General features: G+C 42.5%; 1 pseudogene; it reads left to right on the forward strand.

Moving 5' to 3' along the window:
• The first annotated feature begins 9,302 nt into the window (after positions 1-9,302).
• LOC100765121 lies at positions 9,303-9,925 on the forward strand (annotated as a pseudogene).
• The last annotated feature ends 12,487 nt before the right edge of the window (positions 9,926-22,412 follow it).

Consider the following 22,412-nt stretch of genomic DNA (forward strand, 5'->3'; position numbering starts at 1 on the left):
AATAGAGTTTTAGCATCCTGGGGATCTTCTCTCTGTACTGCAGCATCTATGGCAGACATCAAGCAAAACTGATGTACACACATACAAACGCATACATTCTCCACATAACCTACACATATACACACTCCACAAACACATAGGTTTTTAAATTTCATCTTAATTCACCTAAACCATTAAGTTAAGTTGAATTTTGACTGTATCAAATTATGCCTCTAGTTGAGTGAAATATCTTAATTTTACCTATGTCATAGTTTAAGAACAGTAATAACCTTTATAAGCCACTGAACTTCTTACTACAGAGTAAGAAAAGATGCCTATGGATTTTAGCTCCGTACATTAGAAATAATGAGCTGTGAAAATTGACTTTAGTTCTATCTCTTCTAATTTTTAACTAGGTATAAGTCTTTGGTAAAATTGTTCTTTGAGTTAATTTCCTTACACTTGAATGGGTGTTGTGAAGAAAAAGGAGCAAACATACAAAAGGGCTTTGTGAGCTATAGTGCATTTTAATAACTGTAACTTAATGGGCTCTGCTGGGTACCAGAGACTGTGCTCAGCACTTTGTTGATTGGCATCTGTATTCTTCTCAGAAATCCACTTTAACATGTATTGTTGTAGAATAGGACTTATTCCATTTTATAGATGAGAGAACTAAGGAATCATATTGGGAATACTGTTTGTTCAGAGTCAGTTTTTACTTGCAAGTTCTACTGAAGAATAATTTATTGAAGTAAGGTTAACAAATAATGAAGTATATTTAAGGTATATAATGTGATGTTTTCACACACACACACACACACACACACACACACACACACACACACACACACACCATATGCTGGGAAGAGACACCATGACCATGGCAAGTCTTATAAAGGAACACAGTTAATTAAGACTAGCTTACAGTTTATGTCCATTATCATCATGGTGGGAAGCATGGTAACATGTAGGCAAACATGGTGCTGGAGAAGGAGCTGAGCGTTCTACACCTTGTTCTGCAGGCAGCAGGAAGAGACCGCCACACTGGTCATAGTTTGATCATATGAAATCTCAAAGCCTGCCTCCACAGTGACACACTTACTCCAACAAGGTCACATCCTAATAGTGCCACACATCCTAATAGTGCCACTCCCTAGGGTTGAACATTCAAACACATGAGTCTATGGGGACCATTCCTATTCAAACCATCACAGGGGCATTATAAATTTAAACATATACACACCAAATAAAGGCATCACAGATTTAACCCGACACAATAATAGTGGGTGACTTCATTAACTCACTCTCACTAAAGCCAGATTATTCTGACAAACATTAACAAAGAAATACTAACTCAATGATGTTGTTGCTCATATTGACCCAATAAACATCTACAGAATAGTCTACTTAGACACTACAGAATGCATATTCTTTTCAGCAGTGCACAGAACTGTTCTTAAATCATATAATAAGATATAAAGCATGTGTCAACAAATATACAAAGTTGGGACACTTTCTTATATTATTTCTGACCAGAACGGAATAAAAGTAGAAATCTGCAGCAAGAAAAACTCCAGAACACATAGAAACTAATGATGATTAAATAGCACACTTCAGAATGATGAACGGGTCATCCATCAAATAAAGCAGGAAGGAAATTTTAAAAATTTCTGGGAATCAAATGATAATGAAAATACAACACCCCAAATGTATGGATTCAATTCTCTTGAGAGGGAAGCTTACATTGAAAAAAATCAGATCTTAAATAAATAATAAAGACTTTTAGGGCCTTGGAAAAACAAAACCAAATCACAACCCTAAACCAGTAGATAGAAAGAATTAAAATAAAGGGTGCTATCAAAGAAATGGAAATTTATAATGCAAAGAATCAATGAAAACAAAGAGTTTGTTTATTGAACAGACAAACAAGATAAACTTTTACCCAAAGTAAGCAAAAGGAGAGATAGAAATAAAACACAAATTAATGACATTAGAGATGAAAAGAGACATTACAACAAAATACCATGGGATATGTTTAAAAAATTTATATTTACTAAATCTAGAAATGGATGAATTTTCTACCAAAATTCAACAAAAGTAAGATAAATTAATTAAGCAAATATATAGCAGGCAATGTGAAGTAATAATTAAAACATCTCCCAACCAAAAGATGTCTAGGCTCAGATGGAGTCAACACTAAATTCTCGAGGACGTTTAAAGAACTTTGGGCTGGAGAGATGGCTCGGTGGCCAGGGTATGTTCTACTCCTACAGAGGCCTTGGGTTTGGTTCCCAGCACTGATAGCAGGGGTCTTACAATTGCCAATAACTCCAGCTCCAGGTAATCTGACACTTTCTTCAGCCCCCCCCCACACACAAGCACGCACACACGCACACTTAAAAAATGAAGAACTAACAGCAGTCCTTCTCAAATGATTCTATGAAACAGGAAAATACAGAAATTTTTTATAAAGCCAGCATTCCTTGATACCTAAATCAGATAAAGAAACAACTAAAAAAAAATAAATACCATACATCAATCTCCCTGATGATCATAGCTGTAAAAGTTCTCTATAAAATATATGCAAGCCAAATACAAGAACACATCAAAAAGATCATTCACCATGATCAAGGTGTCATCATTTTGGAAATCCAGGAATGGTTTAGCATACACATATGAATAAATGTAGTACACTGCACAGGAACTAAGTACTGAAATAACACAGTTGTCTCAGTAGGTGCAGGAAAGTCTTTTTTTTAACACAATCTAGTATTTCCTCAGAATAAAAGCCCTGAAGAGACTAGGAATAGAAGGAACAAATGTCAACACAATGAAGGCTGTATATGACAAACCTCTATGTAGTGAGTCTTTCTCTGTCCCACCAGCAGCTCCCAAATAATGACACAAAGACTTCTTATTAATTATGAAAGCTCAGAATTAGCTTAGGCTTGCTTCTAACTAGCTCTTATAACTTAGATGAACCCATTTCTATTAATCTATGTGCTACTTCATGACTCATGGCTTTTCCTCTGCTCCTACATGCCCTGCTTTCTCTGTGACCAGCTGGTGACTTCTTCACAGCTCCATCCTCTCTTCCTCTCCCCCTGTCTCTGCTTGGAAGCCCCACCTATCTCTCCTGCCTAGTTATTGCCTGTTCAGATTTTTTATTACACCAATCACAGCAACACATCTCCACACAGTGCATAAATATTCTGCAACATCCATAACCAACATTATACTAGGGGGAATCTCAGTATTTCCACTAAAATGGGGAACAAGATAAGATTTTCTACTCTGTCCACTCTTACTCAACATAGGTTTTGAAGTCTTAGATGGAACAACAAGACAAGGAAACGAAAGGGATAGACAGGAAAGAAGCCAAAGTATCCTTACTTGCAGATAATATGATTCTATAAATAAGATACCCTAAACATTTCTCTAGAGAACTCTTAAACCTGATACACATTTTAAACAAAGTGGCAGGATACAAAATCCATATCTTAAAATCAGTAACCTTCCAAACACTCATAACAAGTGTGGTAAGAAAGAATCAGGAAAATAGTTCCATTCACAGCTGTACAAAGAGAGAAAGGAAGGAATAAAGAAAGAGAGAGAAAGAAATATGGGTGGATAGATGATAGATAGATAGATAGATAGATAGATAGATAGATAGATCTTGGAATTAACCTAACCAAAGAAGATCTCTACAATGAAAATGTCAAAATATTGAAGAAAGAAATAAGAGAAAACACTAGAAGATAGAAAAGCCTTCCATGTTCATGGATTATTTCATTTAACATGATTTTCAGTTCCACCCATTTCCCTGCAATTGACAAACTTTCATTCTTCTTCATAGCTAAACAAAATCCCACCCTATATATACCATAATTTTTTTATCTATTTATCTTTTGATGGAATCTAGGCTGATTCCAATCCTTGATGTTGTGAATTGTGAAAATAAACACAGATGCTTCACATCATATCCTTTGAGAATGTGGGTGTACTGCCCATGTGGTTGAAGAGTCTGAAAAGGATAGTGAGCATTGTAGAGTCTTCCCCAGGCTGTTTTCTCCCCATCTCACATACCCTCCTGCCAGATTCTCCCTGGATTTTAGGGAAAGATATCACCATGTCTCATGTTAAATGTGGGCATGCTACTCATGGTCAGTCAGTGAAAGTTCAGCTTTTATCCACAATGATTAGTTCAGTGATGGGGACTTGACCAAATAAGAACTAGTCAGTATGATAACTTTGGGGGGGGGGTGGGCCCAGGAATCCTTATTTGAAATTAGCTGTTATAGGTGACTCTGGATTAAATGGCAGTGGGCCTAGGGCCACATATTCAGAGAGATTGTATTTTCAGAGGGCAAAGGTACTTGCTTCATTAACTTAGTTCTCCAAACTTTTAAGTAAAATATGTAGGTTAACAAGAGTTTAACTGAATCACATTTAATGAATTGTATTTTGACAGTTTAAGTCATTTGTCTATAATACATCTGCCAAAGATAAATGCTCTTGAAACTTAAAAATCATACATTTTCTGCCTTGCAGTCATAAGTGATTTCACTGCAGCAACAATGACACCAATTTTATGCCTTTTATATAGCAAAGTAGAGAAAATGGGTCTTAAGTAGTTATTACCCAGTAAAAATGGAGCTGTCACCCCAAATAGTCAACAGTCAGGGCAGAGAACTTAAACAAAACCAGCAGCTCCTGTATTCTTCCTCTACACAGGAGTAAAAAGGACTGCATAAAATTGGGAGGCATTGTTGTGATTTTCAGACATCGATCAAACATATCTAATTATATTCGGCTGATGAATTTGTGAAATGCCAACTGAACATAGACAGAAGGGCCAGCGAGATGGGTAAAGGTACCTGCTATAAAGCCTGAAGAGTTGAGTTGAACCTTCAGTATGCACAGGGTAGAAGAAGAGAACCTACTCTTGCTTGTCAATACGTGTCTTTGTGTGCATGCATGGCATATCCACACTTGGTTTTGTGGGTATGTGCAACTCTGAATGAGTGTGGAGGCTGGCAGAGGGCATCAGTGTTCTCCATCACTCTCTTACTAGTCTTTTGAGATAGGGTCTCTCTTTGAACTTGGTGCTTACGTTTTCTTGGCTAGAATGATCCTCCTGTCTGTGCCCACAACAGAGCTTGGGTTATAGGCATGCATCAGATGCCTAGCTTGTTGCATGGGTGCTAGAGTCCAAACCCCAGCCTCATGATTGCCCAGCAGGTGCTATTGACCGCTGACCCATCTTTCCAACCCCAGCAACAACTTTTCCTAGGGACTAATGGACCTCTTTATTCCTGGGCTGCCCGTGGAAGGTACTTCTTGATTGCCGGGGGGTTGGTGGGACGACAGCATGTGGGCTTCCCGGCCTCAGTTAATTCTTTCAGGAAATACCCTCATAGACTTACCCAGAGGCATGTCTCTTAGTTTATTTAGATCCAATCATTAACCTCACAAAGATGCCCAGTGTACCTGTTATTAACATTTTGCCTACTTAAGATTGTATTTGGGGTTGGAGAGATGGTTCAATGGTTAAGAACACTGGCTGCTCTTTTATAGGACCTAGGTTCGATTTCCAGTGCCCACATGGCAGCTCACAAATGTCTGCAACTCCAGTCTCAGGAGATCCCACACCCCCTTCTGGTGTCCTCAGGCACCAGGCCTGCGTCTAGTGCACAGACATACATGCAGACAAAACACCATACCCACATGAATAAAAATAAATAATATTTTAAAAGATTATATCTTCTAAGGCTAAGACATGAAAGAGAGGGATAAAAACCAATGTTCAAATAGTTTCTGTGGCATTTCAACATGAACTTTTAAAAGGACCTTAATCCACTAAATAAATGAATCTAATATGATTCTAAACCTTTATCTATGGCAGGGATCTAGAATCTTCCTGTGTGGGCACAAAGGTCTCAAATGACTGATTCCTTGCAACATAAATGTCACTGGTCATCAAGGTAGGCGGAGTTTCTAAACATGCCACGCCTTCTTAGTAGACCCTTCTACTAAGGGTAGTAGTGGAGCTCCCCTTCCTGTAGCTGTATTACAGTTTGGTGCAATAGACTTAGGGTGGAGAAAATGCCGGGGCAATCCTCACCTAAACACATGGGCTATGGAAACTGGAAACTGGCTGGCAGAAATCAGAGAGACTCGCAGTATGACAAAGTATGGGCCGTTGCTGCCTTGGTGATGGAAGCAGGGGCACACAAGGCTAAATGTAAGCAGCCTTTTAAAGAGCTGAGGAAGGTCACTGGATGCACTCAGTAAACAAGGACCTTGGCCTTACTATTGCTAGGAATTGCATTCTGCCAACAGAGCCCAGATAGCTGACTCCCTGACTTGAGCCTTATGAGAGAATCCAGGCAGAACCACCTCCTAACCAATAGAATTGTGAACTCATACACAATTGCTGTTTGAAGCTGTCAAATTAGTCCCATTTTTATATGTGTCTGTGAATCTGTGAGTAATGTGTTGGGGGAGAAGGGAGAGAAAGAGAAGAGAAGAGAAGAGAGAGAGAGAGAGAGAGAGAGAGAGAGAGAGAGAGAGAGAGGGCACAACACTGGGTATGTGTGACCATGCCCAGATTTCTATGTGGGCATTGAGATTTGGATTTATGGTTGTGCAGCCAGTACTCTTACCCACGGAACTATCTCCTCAGTCTTGTGCTAATTTTGACACCACAATAGAAAACTAACATAGTCAAGAAAATTGTGAACAGAATATTTAAAGGGGACCTGAGAACCTGCATCTACAGGGTCTGTAAACAAAGTGGCGGGGAAGCAGATACTGGAAATGGTATCTACAAGTGTGTGTGTGTGTGTGTGTGTGTGTGTGTGTGTGTGTGTGTGTATGTGTGGTGTGTGTGTGTGTGTGTGTGTGTGTGTGTGTATGTGTGATGTCTTGCCTACATGTATGTCTGTGCACTACTTCCATGCCTTGTGCCCAAGAAGGCCAAAAGAGGATGTCAGATCCTCTGGAACTGGAGTTACAGATGGTTGTGAACTGCTGTGTGGGTTCTGGGAATCAAACGTGGGTTCTCTGGAAGAGCGGCCAGTGCTTGTAATCACTGAGCCCTCTCTCCAGGCCTTATTCCAAAACTTTCAAAGTCCTCCTTTAGGGCACACAAGTATTGCCAAGTGCTGTTGCACAGGCTCATGGAATCCTGACATAGTGTATGTGTCTTTGTTTTCATCTTTGCTGGAATGCCAACACCATTTGGGCAGCAACCATCACTCCCTGTACATCCCATATCAATGCCAAGGGCAGATCTTGATTCCCAGTAGGTACTTAATGAACATTTATAGAATAAACAAATAAATTATTAGGGCTAGAATTATATCAGCCAGCATTATAACAACACTCATCTGCTGGCAATTGTTTATGCTTGAATTCATTAGAAAGATTATAATAAGCTTCTTTGAATGTGCAAATAGAGTTAAATTGGCCAAAACATTCAGACTATAGATCCAGGGTATGGCAAGGCAAGCATTTAGTACTAACACTGGGGAGGCAGAGGCAGGTAGATCTCTGTGTGTCCCAGGCCGTCCTGGTCTACATAGTGAGTACCAGAGTCAACAACCATGGCTACCTAGAGAAACCATGTCTCAAAAAAAAAAAAAAAAAAAAAAAAAGACATGAAGAAAGACCAAAAAAGACTTTTGAGCAATATAAAATCATTAAAAAATATGTTTTTGTTTATCCTTTCTGAAAATACAGATGAAGGGACTGGAGGGTAGTAAGGTTGAATAATAAGTATGCAACTGAATTAAGTTATGACGTTAGTTGTAAATGTTTATCAAATTTTTCAATCATATGAGAATCCATCCATTGTTTAGAAGTGATGAGTCCAGCCGGCTAAATCAGATGATGTAAAAACAGTAAAAACACAAACAAAAACCAGACAGGCTTCAAATTCATAGTAGCTAGAAAATAAATTCAATTCCAACCTATTCCGTGAAGAAAGGGACTATTAGGTTTTACCAAAACTTCACTCTTTGGGTTATAAATATGAACAAACTCCCTGCAGGAATTCCAACCTTGGAGGGGCACTAAGCCAAGTACAACACAAAGCTGAGGGAAAGGTCTTACTGGAAGCAGGCTGGCCTAGAACTCACAGAGATCCACCTTCCTCTGCCTCCTGGGATTAAAGGCGTGCACCACCACCACCCAGGTCTGTTTTGCTTTCTTGTAAGGTTGAGCAGAGGTCTCTGGGCAAAGGCTTTGTATAGAAGTCTCATCTGGCAATGGACGTAGAGACGACCCACCGGAAACTTACCCCTAGTCTTATTAATGGTTCTGAATCCACACCTTGGAAATAAACTGTCTCTCTCTCTGCCTCTCTGCCTCTCTGCCTCTCTCTCTGCTCTCTCTCTCTCTCTCTCTCTCTCTCTCTCTCTCTCTCTCTCTCTCTCTCTCTCTCTCTCTCTCTCTCTCTCTCTCTCTCGTCTTAGGGATTGAACTCACGTCCTATGTGTGGTAAGCATATGACATTCGTCCACTGAGATCTACCTCAAGACCTGCCTCGGATATAAATACTTAGAACCTTCCTACACCCAAAGTTGCGCTTCATTACTACTTTCCCAGGACTCACGGATGCTTGGTCCCGTGTATGCCAGTTTTTCATAAGCACGGTGAAGAATCTTGTGGAGGACTGAACATTTAGAAAGCGTTAAAGACAGACGACTGATGTTATCAGTTAGCTGCTTCCGTGTGAGGGGGATACAGAAGAGCCCAGTCAACTGGTAACTTCTCCCCAGGGCAGGGCATTAATCCCTACGGTTTCTGATGCTCTGACAAGCCTCTATTTGAAATCTTCTTTTTTCACTGTGGGAAGTCTTTTAAAATATAGAACCGATGAAAACGTATGGTGAAATACGTTTTTTAAAAGCTGTTTTTGCGATTTCCCTAGAACCCATTAGTGCTGTATAAGTGCTTTTGATTATATTGCCCTCTAGTGGCAGCTTGAGGTTATAGGAGCAAAACTCGATTCCCTTTCGGTAGGTTGTTCTATGTTACATTTGAGCATTTATTGAATGATTCTCACTGAAGTGTCGCTAAAGAAGCTCAGATGATGAAAGTCTTCTTCATTTCTTGGTCTAACAAAAATCTTCCTTTTGTCATAGCACAGCGTGAGAAAAACTAAAGCAGTAGGTACAAAGACAGTGGAGTACTGTGACAAGAGGACTCAGCTCCCAGAATCCTGGGAGGACTTCTAATAAAAAAAAATCACTTTAAAAGATTTACTGGCCATTTTGTGGACGCCAGGGAGCAGAGAGCATCTGCCCGAGCAGCTCCCGAGCAGCGGGTGGGCCTGTCGGAGTGTTGAGATTTGAGCTTCGGTGTTTGAACCCAGAGTCTCGAAATGCATCGTGATTCCTGTCCATTAGATTGTAAGGTGTATGTAGGTAATCTTGGAAACAATGGGAACAAGACTGAACTAGAGCATGCTTTTGGCTATTATGGACCACTTCGAAGTGTGTGGGTTGCTCGGAACCCTCCAGGCTTTGCTTTCGTTGAATTTGAGGATCCCCGAGATGCCGCTGATGCTGTCCGGGAGCTGGATGGAAGAACACTGTGTGGCTGCCCAGTGAGAGTGGAACTGTCAAATGGTGAAAAAAGAAGTCGAAATCATGGCCCACCTCCTTCTTGGGGTCGACGCCCTCGAGATGATTACCGTAGGAGGAGTCCTCCACCTCGGCGAAGATCTCCAAGAAGGAGAAGCTTTCTAGAGATAGGAGAAGAGAAAGGTCTCTGTCTCATGAAAGAAACCACAAGCCATCTCGATCCTTCTCTAGGTCTCGTAGCCGATCTAGGTCAAATGAAAGGAAGTAGAAGACCAGTTTGCTAAAGAAGTGGCGTACAGGAAATAACTTCATGTGACAGGAGTATGTACAGGAAATTCAAGTTTTGTTTGAGACTTCATAATCTTGGTGCATTTTAAAGATGTTTTAGCTGTCCAAATTTGCTTTGAACTTTAGTTTTTCATGGACTGAAATAAACCTAGATCCTGCCCAGTTTAAAGTGTGATGTGCTAATGCTATAGAAACCACTGGCAGTTTGTCTAGAAGCTGGGATACGGTGTGGAGCTGTGGGTACAATGGCAGGCAGTCTTTGAGAGCTGTTAGTGAACACCGGCTAACAGGTAGGAACTGTACCCTGAAGGCTTTCAGACGTTCCTTACTGATTGCTATATATGGACGCAAAGCTGTAACATTCTTTATTTGGAGATGGAAGACTTTAAGTTACCAGGGTACATTGTAGAGCTGAACCTTTGAGTTACTGTGCAAGATTTTTTTTTTCATGCTGTCATTTGTAATATGTTTGTGAGAATCCTTGGGATTAAAGTTTTGGTTACAAATTGTTGTTTTTTAAAAAAGATTTATTTTGTTGCTTATTTAGTGTGTGTGTGTGTGTGTGTGTGTGTGTGTGTGTGTGTGTGTGTGTGTGTGTCCTCAGAAACCAGAAAAGGATGCCAGATCTCTTGGAGTTGGGGTTACAGGCAGCTGTTGGCCACCCAGCCTCGGTGCAGGCAACTGAACCCAGGCCTTCTTCAGAAACAGCAAATGTGCTGTCTACTGAGACATCTCTCCACTCTTCCAGCATGTTATATTTGAAAAGCACTTTGTAAAAAACACATGGTAGTTTTCTAAGGGTGCATGTGAGTGCATGTATGCACATGTTTGTGTGTTGTTCTAGGATGAAGGAGCATCTTGAGGAAGGGACACTAGTCAGCAAAATGCATAGTGCATCTTACAGTCAGCTGTCTTTCATGTGATTTTCACAATATGCCTTGGCCAGTGTTGTCATCCTGATTGCCCATTATACCCACAAAATAAAAGCCATGTGCAGTATACCTACAAAATAAAAGCCATGTGCAGTATGCTCACAAAATATAAACTGTGTGCATATTAGAGAGGCTGAGACAGACAGATAAAATAGACTCACCATCAGCCAATTGCTCTGTGATGCTGGCCAGGGTACTGGTCTCTCTGACCTCCAGTTTTTTCGTATGTGAAAAAGAGAATTAATGCTCATCTCTAGAATTGCTGGAGGGATTGAAAGAATATGAACAAAAGTTGGGGACAGACAAGGTAATCCTTAAAGATTAATACACCCCTCAATCTTTGAAACAAGCTTTAGCTACACCACACTGCCTCTTATGGCAAAACAACCATTACACGCATTCCATTTTGCCCAAACAACCTTACATCTATGATGGGCTTTAGCATCTGAGACTTTACAGCCTATGCCTCACTTCCTCAGCTTCTCAGGCAACCCAGGGCATCTTAACATCTCCTCCCACCATTGACTGAGGCTCTCCCCCATGTCAAGCAGAGCCCTGGGACGAAGCACTCAGCTGCTGCCCTCTGCTCAGGTGGGAAGAGGCAAGCGATGCTACCGGGCACGGCTCAAATAACTAACGCCCTGATCCAGACAAGAGGAGGGCTGTACAAGCACAGGATAGATGGGGAGGGTGAAGGGGATGCACTTTTCCCAGAAGAGGAGGGGAATTACTGATGGGAAAATACTAAGTGTGCATTTGTGATGAAATGGGTTTCCAAGGTCATCATGTCACACAGCTGTTCTTTCCTTTGTACTCAGCCTGAGGTAAATGTGCTCTGTGGCCCTGGGAACTGGAGTGTCTTTAAGACATTGCCTCTCTAAAGTAACTTCGCTATGTTCCAGCTGAGGACAGAGTACTATCATTAGTTGAATCAGGCGTGTGATCCAGAGGAGGAATGATGGTTGGTGGAGGTGACTCAGCCACACGGTTCATGTGCACACGTGTTTCCTGTAGTGCTGTTTTCCTTAAAGAAGTGAAAAGAAATGAGTACATTTTCTAGATCACAAACCTCCTTCTCAATTATCATCCTCATTGTATGTGTATTTGCATGGCCACAGCACCCACGCGGAAGTAAGAGGGCAACTGTATGGAGTTTGTTCTCTCCTTCCACCTTTATGTGGAGTCTTGGGTTTGCATAACTATTGCCTTTGTCTGCCGGGCCATCTCATTGGCTTCAAACCTGCTATCCATTTATTCATTTTGGAGCAATCTTACTGTGTAGCCCTGACTGGCCTTGAACTTGCTATGTAGACCCGGTTGGCCTCAAAGTCACAGAGATCTGCCTGCTTCTGCCTCACTGGGTCTACAGTGTGAGCACACAGCCAACCAAAAACCAGCTTTTTAAAGTGGGAAACTTAGTATTTTGCTTTCTGCTAAACAACTTTAGGCACACTATGATGTTTTAGCTATTTTAGCCATTTATTCAGTGCAAGCCAGCTCTGCAGCAGATGTGGGGGTCTTCCTTGTTCTTAGAAGAAAATGAAGCTCCAAATATCAGTAGGCAATTGTGAGGGAAAGAAAGGACACACACAGCAAGCAGCATGTGTGGCTTCCAGGCAGGATGCAGTGGGGATGTGCTGAGAGGTGCGCACAGATTTCTCCTCCCCAGATGGGCAGGGATGAATTATTCAACATTGATCACTGGCATGAACAATGAAACAACTGCTTTTTTAGTCTTCTCCAGGGTGTGTATGAATATTTGGTGGGTAGGACTTTTCCTCCAAGGATAATTTTAGCCCTGAAAACTCATCAAATTATTTCAAATCCTGGCAAGTTTCAAAATATGAGTGGGTGACTTAGGAAAGGTCTATTCTCAAGAAGTAACAATGGTGTCAGCACAATCCGAGAGATTTGGAAAAGAACGTGAACACACACACACACACACACACACACACACACACACACACACTGAACCACTTTTCTCTCTCTCTCCCCTCCCTCTGCTCTCTGGGTCTTTCCCTCCCATTCTTTTGCTTCCCAGAAATTAAAATGGATTTAACACATTGAGAGGTTTTTTTTGGGGGGGGTATTTCTTTTCAAAGCCAAGGAATAAGTTTACATTGGCATCAGAGCCATACAGTTCTAACCCATAGAATAGAGGGCAGAATTTAGGATTAAAAAAATAACATAGGGAACCAGATTGTTGTTGACAATGAAACTGCTATTTCTCCTTGCCAATTATTTCCCCCCCACCCCACCCCACGAGTTTTCTTCTCACAAAACAACATAATCCCTGGGGCTAGTATTGAATACCTACCAGTTATCCTGTGTGGTTTTAGAATGTACATTTGCAGAGACAATAAACAAACAAAACAGACAGACGCGCGCGCGCACACGCAAACACCCTAAAGGAATAGGTAACTACACATTTGCATGCATAGTTCCTCATATTCTCCCTCCTGCCTCCTAGGTTTTAAAAGGAAACAAAAGATAAAATTTTCAACAAATGGCCTCTTTCTAAAGGTGGACTGCCACTGACCTCACTGAGAGTAAATAGGCTTGAAGTGATTACTGAGGTTCTCTGTGTGTTACAGTCTGATGTTAAGATTTGGCCATTTTCATGACGAAGGTTAATCCATGGAGTCAGACATGTTCTTGCTTTACAATACTGTTAAAATTCTTTTTATAAGATGCAGTAATAATTCCTTAGCATTTGTCATTTGGGTCCCTCTCTAGCGACCCCAGCAGAAAGTCCTCTTTTCCTTGTTGGGCACCTTCCCTGTGACAGTGAAGGTGGTCAGAGCCACTGGGGACCATTTGCCTCCTGGCTCATCCCTTTAAAAATTACCCATTTTTAAATTACCCAGTTTTCCCACGTCTGTAGTTTATTAAGCTCCTCTCAGTGGTTCCACTTGTCATTGCCTGTGTTTGTACCTGAGAGGTGGAGTGTGGATTAAGGAAATGGATAAATAGGAGACAAGAGCTACATCAAAGGGTATGTGCCATCACAGCCAGATGTGCCCAATGTGGGGCAGCAACACCCACTCTTGCCAGGAGACAGGCTGTCTATTTTTCCAGTATCTCAGGTAACTTGATTTCAGCTCCTTAGGCTTCTTTTCCTCAGCCTCAATGTTCTGTTTCTTTATGTCTCTGAGGAAGAGATACACTTCACAGTGCTAAGTGCACAGTAGGCAGGAGCTTGCCGTAGCTGAGTACATCTGACTCAGTGCCAGGGCCTTGGCAAGACCAGACAACCTGCTTCTCCTTTTGAGACAACAAGCAAGCACAGAGATTGTAACTGATGTCTGTATACAACTCTCACCCTAAAACTGCTGCAGAATGAGGAGTGAGACTCATAGTCTAGGTCATGCGCCAGGGAAGCATAGAGTAAAAGAAGCATGAAGGGGTAAGCAGAGAGCAGGAAAGGGACATCTAAGACCCCAGAGTGACCAAGGTACAGGGGGTGGCTTGCAGAGCACTGGTCAGTTTCTGTGAGTCTGGGCTTCCAAACTAAGAGTTGGGATGCTCCCTGAACCTTGTTAGTAAGCTCGAGAATTACCTTGTGCTAGTTCAAATGGATAACTGATTTTTGGTATCTTTCTGTTTTATTTCATTATAGACAAAGGTTTCTCAGCCTTGGTACTATTGCCTTTGGAGCAAGATAATTCCTGGTTGAGGAGAGATGGCCTGTGCTCTGTAGGATAGTTAGCAGCATTCTTTTGCTTTCCCCACTAGATATCAGTATCTTCCACAGTGTCCTCCAGTCCTAAAGCCCTGACCCAGGGGAATGGCAGACACAGGGAACTGCCCTGCCTGAGGTAGCAAGGGACCTTAGAGATTAAGTGGTTAGGGGAGTGAAGTGTTGGGACTAAGGTCTGCAGAACAGGTGGCATACCCTAGGGGCTAGCTAGAGTCTGGACTGGTTGTTTTGGCATTTTTTTTTTTACATATGTTTATTTTCCTCCCTAATCAAAATTCTGATTTTGGCCCTTCTGTCTCTCCATTTCCCTGGAATCTAGTAGAAGATACAAGGCTAAGGATGGATGTAGCATGGATTCTAATTGGTCTTAATAAAAACTTGGAGTCAGCTATCGGAGTGAAAGCTGAAGGATCAGGGAAGCAGAGCGGACAGCCACTAGAGTTCTTACCTCTCCTAATGCTCAGACCAAAGGGGCCATCCTGCCCTCAGACTGCATCCTCAGACTGCTGCTGTCTCTATCAATCCTCAGATTGCCTGAGTTCCTGTCTCCTCCTCCTTAGAATTCCTCTCTCTTCTCAGCCATATCACTCCTGTTTCTACCTCCCTAGTGCTGGGATTAAAGGTGTGTGATCCCAAGTGCTGGGATCACCTTTGTGTGAACTCTGTTTCTCTTTTAGACAGATTCAATCTGATGTGGCCCAGGGTGGCCTTGAACTCACAGAGATCCATCTGCGGCTGTCTTCCAAGTACTGGGATTAAAGGTGTGTGCCACCACTGCCTGGCCTCTTTGGCTAATGAGTGGCTTAGCTCTGTACTCTGGTCTACAGGCAAGCTTTATTTGTTATAGCATAGACAAAATATCACCAGAGATGGAGAAAAGGTGGGCGGGGATAGAGGGGGTGGAGGCATGGAAATAAAATTTCGTGTGCCTTGGATACTCAAGCCGTCATACTGGAGAGTTTGAGATGGCCAAAATCACATGTGGACAGTAGGGAATCGGCTCTGGAAATTGTGAAATGAAAGCAGAACATGGAGGCTCTCCTGCTCTCTGTAGCAACTGACCAGACAAACATCATCCAAGGATCTCTGTTGTGGGATTTCTCAAAATAGATCCCCACCTTTCTCTGTCATAACCTGTGCATCACTATCCCTGCCTATTGACCCGTGCTATCAGGGTAGACTGAACACGGATGGCAAAGAGCAAACACTTTGACATCTCTGCCCGGAGAGCCGACAGCCTTCCCAGAATAGCAAAGTGTGCTCATAAGACAAACATCACACAGAAGTATAGCAAGTTCTAAAGTGAATACAAGTAAGGATCAAGTAAAAGGAGAGTGAGAGAGCAAGGTAAGTATATATTTGCTTAGGCAATTGTGGCAGGCTCACTTCTGATCTTACGCGGAATATTGGCACTCATGGAGTTTTTGTCTCAATTAAGCACCCGCATTATATACATGGGAAAGAGGGACCAGATAGGTTAAGTAGACAGTGGACCTGTTTGCAGATTATAGGTAACAAATATACAAGACGAGAGAGTCACCCCCATCCAATGACCTTAAACGCACAGTCAACTTGTGTATACGGAACAACCTTGGGCCTAAAATGATGAAAATACTGCATTAGTAATGATTATTTTCAGACTTTCTTTTCTTCTTGTCACTCTTCCTGAAACCTAACTGCAGGGCAGGTGAGAAAGAAAATGTGAGCGCGCATAGGTTGGAGATCTGCAGATGGTCCTGGGACACTGGACCAAGAAGGACCTGAGCACAGATGGAGTCTGAGATCAAGTTCGTTAAGCTATAGAAACCTGAGAACTGTGGCATATAAAATATGCCATACATTTATATAAGAGATATGTGGCATACAGAAATCTCTGACAGTGGCAGTGGGGCTCTGAGCCAGCAAGTGAGACCATGGAAGTGTTTCACAGAGATGGATCTAGCAGGGGTGAGGGAAAACACAACACAGCAATCAGACTTTCCAGTAGCTGGGATGTGAGTGATAATGAAGGCGAGAACAATGATGGTGGCAGCAGAAATTGGCAGGGCATAATGACAGCGGAAAAAAGGAGCCGCTTAAGTGGTGGGTTACTAAAGAAAAGGGGCTGTTTGGGGCTGCCCCTCCTCTAATGAGGTAAATAGCTCAAAGGGTAACTGCCAGTCACCGCTGCTGCTAAGAGCTCAAGATTGCTCGAGGAGGAAGATTGGTCTAATCTAGTTTAGCTTTTCTTCCCTTCTTTTCCTTGAACCCTGTGAATGAAGTTCAGGCGATTCACAGGGGTATCGCCTTGGAAAGCCAGCTGGCTGCCAAGACAGGCACAGGGTGACATTCACTGCTGTGACTTAACCGAGAAGGATCTGGCGTCTGTCCTGTTGGCAGGATGGGGTTTTGTTTCTCTCCCCCTTTCCTTTCCCTGGGGCATGGCACACACCCAAGTCCCCTCTGGTATCAGGCAGGCAGTAAGCAAGGGTAAGAGAAAGGGGTCTTTTGTCAAGCCAGACCCTTCATCCACCAGCAGGGACTAGAAACTCCTGGAAATTCTTCTGTTCCAAGCAAGGAAAGAAATAAAGAAAAGCAGATGGAATGAGTGATTGACAAGGCAGACCGGAAACTAAGGAGGGGAAGGGCTGAGATCAGAGATCTAGGAGCAGAGCAATTAAAACACTAAGAGGTGGAAAGGAACAAAAAACCTTCCTAAGAGGGGAGGGGCTCCCAGGACCCTGGGAAAGAGGTGACAGTGTGGGTGGCCTTGGGAGTTGAGAACAAAGGGCAGGCGGGGGTGGAGCCCTGGGAAGGAGAGCTGCAGTTGGGATTACAGCAGATGGTTTGAGCAGGAAGTTACTGTTCAGAACATTCTTCTGGACTTGTGGTTGCATGAGATTGATCAGCTTGGCTTTGTCTGCACCCAGAGAGAAGTTGTGCCTTCCAGGAGAGGCACGCAGTAGCCAAAGCCACAGGAATGAAGGATGAGTGCAAGGCCAAGGTACGAGACTCATAACGAAAAAAACAGTGGTCCATGGTGTTACCTCCCCCCCTTGCTGGCCAGCCAGGAGGGAAGTCTAAGATGGCCCAAGGGTGCAGATGAGCTCAAGACTGGAACAGAAGTAGCTTGCTACATAATTCACCATGTACAGGCAGCCTACACAAAGATACTTCCCCTATGTACAGTGATTAAACGACTCCAGCAGCTTTTACAGCTTCAAATTTCCTCCTTTTATTTATCTAGGCCACTGAAACTACCTGCATCCAAAGTCACTGGGGAACTGAAGTGTCCAGATAGCTAGGTGTTTTCCAGGCTTTCCAGAATCAATGTCTCAAGAGATGTCCCGGAGTCGGGAATTTCAATGAACTGCGCACAGAATTTGCAGAGCCTAAATACAGTTGCATGCTAACCCTTTGGTCTCTTTTCAGTCTTTGAGTGCAGGACATTTATTTGATTAGGTTTGCTCAACTGCATTTATGATCTGAGGTCTACAAAACCAATTATTCATCTGTTTCCCCCTTTGGGAACTTGTGCCTAGTAAATCGTCAATATAAGGGGGGAAACGGGAATCTAAGGGTTGGGTGTTGGTTTTAGTTAAGACTCTCTGGTCAGTGTAAGGATTCAGGGATTCTGCTGACCTGCCCATGTCACCTAGCAGAATGTATTCAGGCAGTACCCTGGTCAGTCCAGGGTTCCATGACTACTAGTCTATATGAAGGTGCAAAGGACCCTGATGGGGGAGTCCTTCTGTGTATATGTTTGTCTTATTGGTTGATAAATAAAGCACTGTTGGACAATAGGGAAGCAAGATAGGTGGGGCTAGGAGTCAAGGAGGATTCTGGGAAATGTAGTAGAGAGAGCAACCGCCATGTGATCACCGGAAAGAGAGGACACACACAGCCTTCCTTGATAAGTCCTTACAAAATATATAGATTAGTAGTTATGGTTGATAATTAAGACTGAGCTAGCATGTAAGAAATCCTAGTCATTGGCCAGCAGCATTGTAATTAAGATAAGACTCTGTGTGTTATTTTGGGTGCCCACGTGGTAGCGGGGCTTTGGTGGCTGGCAGAAAGATTTATCATTACAGGACCCCTTTAAAAGAAAGACCCTGCCCACTTCTCTCTCTCTCTCTCTCTCTCTCTCTCTCTCTCTCTCTCTCTCTCCCTCCTTCCCACCCTCCTCGCGCCTTTCTTCCCTGCTGTTCCTGTGGGGCAGATAGGACTTTTCCTGACTTCATCTTCTCTTCTGTCCTTTCTCTGTCTCTGTGTCTCTACCTCTTTTCTCATTCCTTCCCCCTTTTCCCTTTCTAATAAAACTTCTCATTAAGCTCTGTCTGCCTGACATGTTTGTCCCCCTCCTTAGTCACCCTCGCCTGCCATGGAATCCGCCAAGGTCCCCCATGTGCATTATTCATAACAGTCTGTCTGACTGACAGCAGGACCTCCAAGCTCTCTGTTACAACTCTGACCTAGAGCTTGCACAGGCCTGGAGCTGGAGAATGGGAGAGAGGCCCTGCTTCTGCTTATGGAGTTTCTTCATGGAAATGGAGGTAGGGTTGGGTTTAGAGGAATAAAAGATAAGAACTTGGATAATTCTTGAACATGGTCAGTTACTTGCTTTTCTGTAACTCTGATAAAACACCAAGCGGGAACCAACTTGAAAAATTAGTTTATTTTGGCTTATAGTACCAGAAGTCCATTGTGGCAGGGAGAGGCATGGGAGCAAGTAGTAGGCCTGGCAGCAGGATCAGGAAGCTGTGAGGTCACACCATCATCCACATTCCAGAAGCAGAAGGAGTGGACTGCAAGGGAGGTGAGACTTTAAACTCTCAGATCCCGCCCTTAGCAGTGTACTTCCTCCATCAAGGCTGTATCACTTCCTGAAACAGCAACAACAACTGGGGACCAACTGTTCAAATACCCGAGCCTGTAAAGGACATTTCTCTTTCAAGCCACCACACACAATAACCCTGTTTGGCAGGAAATTTTGACCCCTTTGAGGGTTGCATATCCTATTTCCTGTATATCAGATATTTACATTACATTGCTAACAGCCGTGAATTTACAGTTATGAAATAGCAAGAAAATAGTTTTATGGTTGGGGGTCATCACAGCATGAGGTTTCTTGGCATTTCGAAGGCTGAGAACCACTTAGAAAGCCTTAGAAGAAGACATGGCTGATGTCAGTCTGAGAAAATCAGGGTGGCCACAGGGGTCTCTTCCAGGTGGCATAGGAGCAGATTTTGGGCATGTGGCACAAGAGATGAAATAGAAGAGCATGAAAAACAGCTGAGCCAAGGGATATGTGACCTCAGATGATGCTGGGATGTGGATGGGGCACATTCTAATGCATCCTTCACGATGCCACACTAAGAACTGAGAGCTTTATCCTGCTGACAAGGGTTTCCAAAGTGGTTTCTGCATATCTCCCATTGGGGATATACAAGGTAAGCTACTGAGTGTTTTAAAAGATTATTAATCACATTCATTAACAAAAACAACTATTGCTGTGTTTATGGTGTCTCTTTAATCTTAAAAAATTAAAATAAATGGAACACTTTCTTGTAGCTGGGGAGTTGAAATATTCTCCTCAGGCTGATGTAGTTAGACAGTTGGTCTCCAGTTGGTAGCACTGAGTGGCCTATGTGCTTTGCTAGGTCTGTAGGATGGAAACAGCTCCACAATGCTTTCCTCACTACTCTAAGAAGTTTCCCTAAGCATGTATGGACCTCAATGTAGGCTAAACTAGGATTTTCGACTTCAATGATGACAATAATTTCAGGACTTACTGGTACAGTGAAGCAAAGTTGGAGATTTCATTGAAGCTACTATTATACAGGCTTGAGCATGAGTTAAGAGAAAGAAAGGCACTCAGAAGAAAATAAGACACACCCAAGTGGTAGGATGTGTTTTCCAAGGGAGAAAAGACATATCCAAATGGGTGGTTGTGGGCTCCTCAAGGGAGAATAAGCACTTAATTGTCTTGGCCTTAACTATATATACAATTTTGATGGCTCTCAAGCTGTGTTTCCAAAGGTTGTTATGAAATCTCCCTGCCCTTTTTCTTTTCTCTCTTTTGAAAAGTGAGGTGGCTCTGAAGATGCCTTGGGTTAAATTATATTCTGATCAGGTAAAGCCAGGATCCAGCAGGATCACACCGGGACTTAGTACATGTCTTTTCTTTGTAAATGGGGTCTCTGGTGAGACTCCTAGAAAATTGCTTGTTTGTGGCTGAGAAGAGAGAGAAACTGGCCTTAAGCTGTAGTAAAGCTGCTGCCCACTGTGCCTTCTCGGCCACTGTGACTGTGTCTGGACTGTGTCTTAGTTAAGGTTACCATTGCTATGACAAAACACCATAACCTGTAGACAGAATTTTCTTTGGGCCACCAACTCACAGAAAATGACACAGAGACTTATTACTAATTATGAAAGCTTGGCCGATTGGTTAAGCTTGTTTTTAAGCAGTTCTTATAATGTAAAATAACCCATTTCTATTCATCTATGTGGTGCCATGTACTTGTAGCTTTTAACTCTCATCCTGCATGTCTTGCTTCCTCTGCATCCAGCTAGCTACTCACATCTCTTTCCCAGTGTTCTCTCTGCCCTGAAAATCCTACCTAGTTATTGGCTGTTCAGTCTTTTATTAAAACAATCAGCCTGATGCATATTCACAGTGTACAAAAAGGTTGTTCCACAACAATGACCAAAGCAACTTGGGAAGGAAAGGGTTTATTTGGCTTACACTTCCAAATTGTAGTCCATCTCTGAAGGAAGTCAGGACAGTAACTTAAACAGGGCAGGAACCATAGGCAGAAGCTCATGCAGAGGCCGTGGGGGCAGGGTGCTTCTTATTGGCTTGTTCCCCATGGCTTGCTTAGCCTGCTTTCTTACAGAACCAAGGACCAGCAGCCCAAGGATGGCACCATCCACAATAGGATGGACCCTCCCCCATCCTATTTCTTAATCACTAATTAAGAAAATGCCTTACAGCTGGATCTTTTGGAGGCATTTTCTCAATTAAGGTTTCCTCCTTTCAGATGGCCAACTTGTGTCAAGTTGACATAGGATCAGCCAGCACAGACTGTATGTATCTCCTGAGATTGTGATCCTGAACAAACCTCCCCTCCCTTAGGTCACATCTGTTGAGTATTTTGTCACAATGATGACAAAAGTAACTAATAGAGATTTTAAAACTACAATATACAGGTTGACCTTGACTTTCCCATTTAACCTATGTATCATAATGTGTCACATATAGACTGTGAACTATCCTGAGAGTTAGATTGAGATGGAACTCAGTAACCCACACAGGCTATGCATAGTGTCTTTAGCCTTTATTTACTTTTACCATGTAACACATTGCCTGGAAATTTTATATTGAATAAATAGGCCTAAAAATTAACTTTGCAAAGTGGGCATATGGCTTAAGATAGTATTCCAAAGAAATTACAGTTTGCTTAAAAACCTTTCTTTCTTTCTTTCTTTCTTTCTTTTTTCTTTCTTTTTGTTTTTTTTTTCTTTTTTGCAAAATGGTCTTGGGTACAGATCACTCACAGAAATGGCTTTTAACCATATGTAGAAATACTCAATCTAACAGCGGCAAGTTCAAATTAACACTATAAAGGTAAGATTCCTCACCTATCAGATTTGCAAAAAAGCCAGAAATTTGACTCAACATTCTTTCCTAGTTATTTTTTATAGCTGTAATAAAGGTCAAAAGCAATTTGGAGAATAAAGGCTTTATTTGGCTTATATGTCCCTATCATAGGTCATTGTTGAGGGAAGCCAAGGCAGGAACCCAAGCAGGGTAGGAGCTCAGAGGCAAGAATTGAAGCAGAGGTATGGAGGAATGCTGCTTACTGGCTTGCTGGACATGGCCTGCTTGTCTTGCTTTCTTCTACTACTCAGGTCCACGTAGCCAGAGGTGGCACTGCCCCC

This window comes from Cricetulus griseus, chromosome 3 (assembly GCF_003668045.3).
Source record: "Cricetulus griseus strain 17A/GY chromosome 3, alternate assembly CriGri-PICRH-1.0, whole genome shotgun sequence".
NCBI lineage: Eukaryota > Metazoa > Chordata > Mammalia > Rodentia > Cricetidae > Cricetulus > Cricetulus griseus.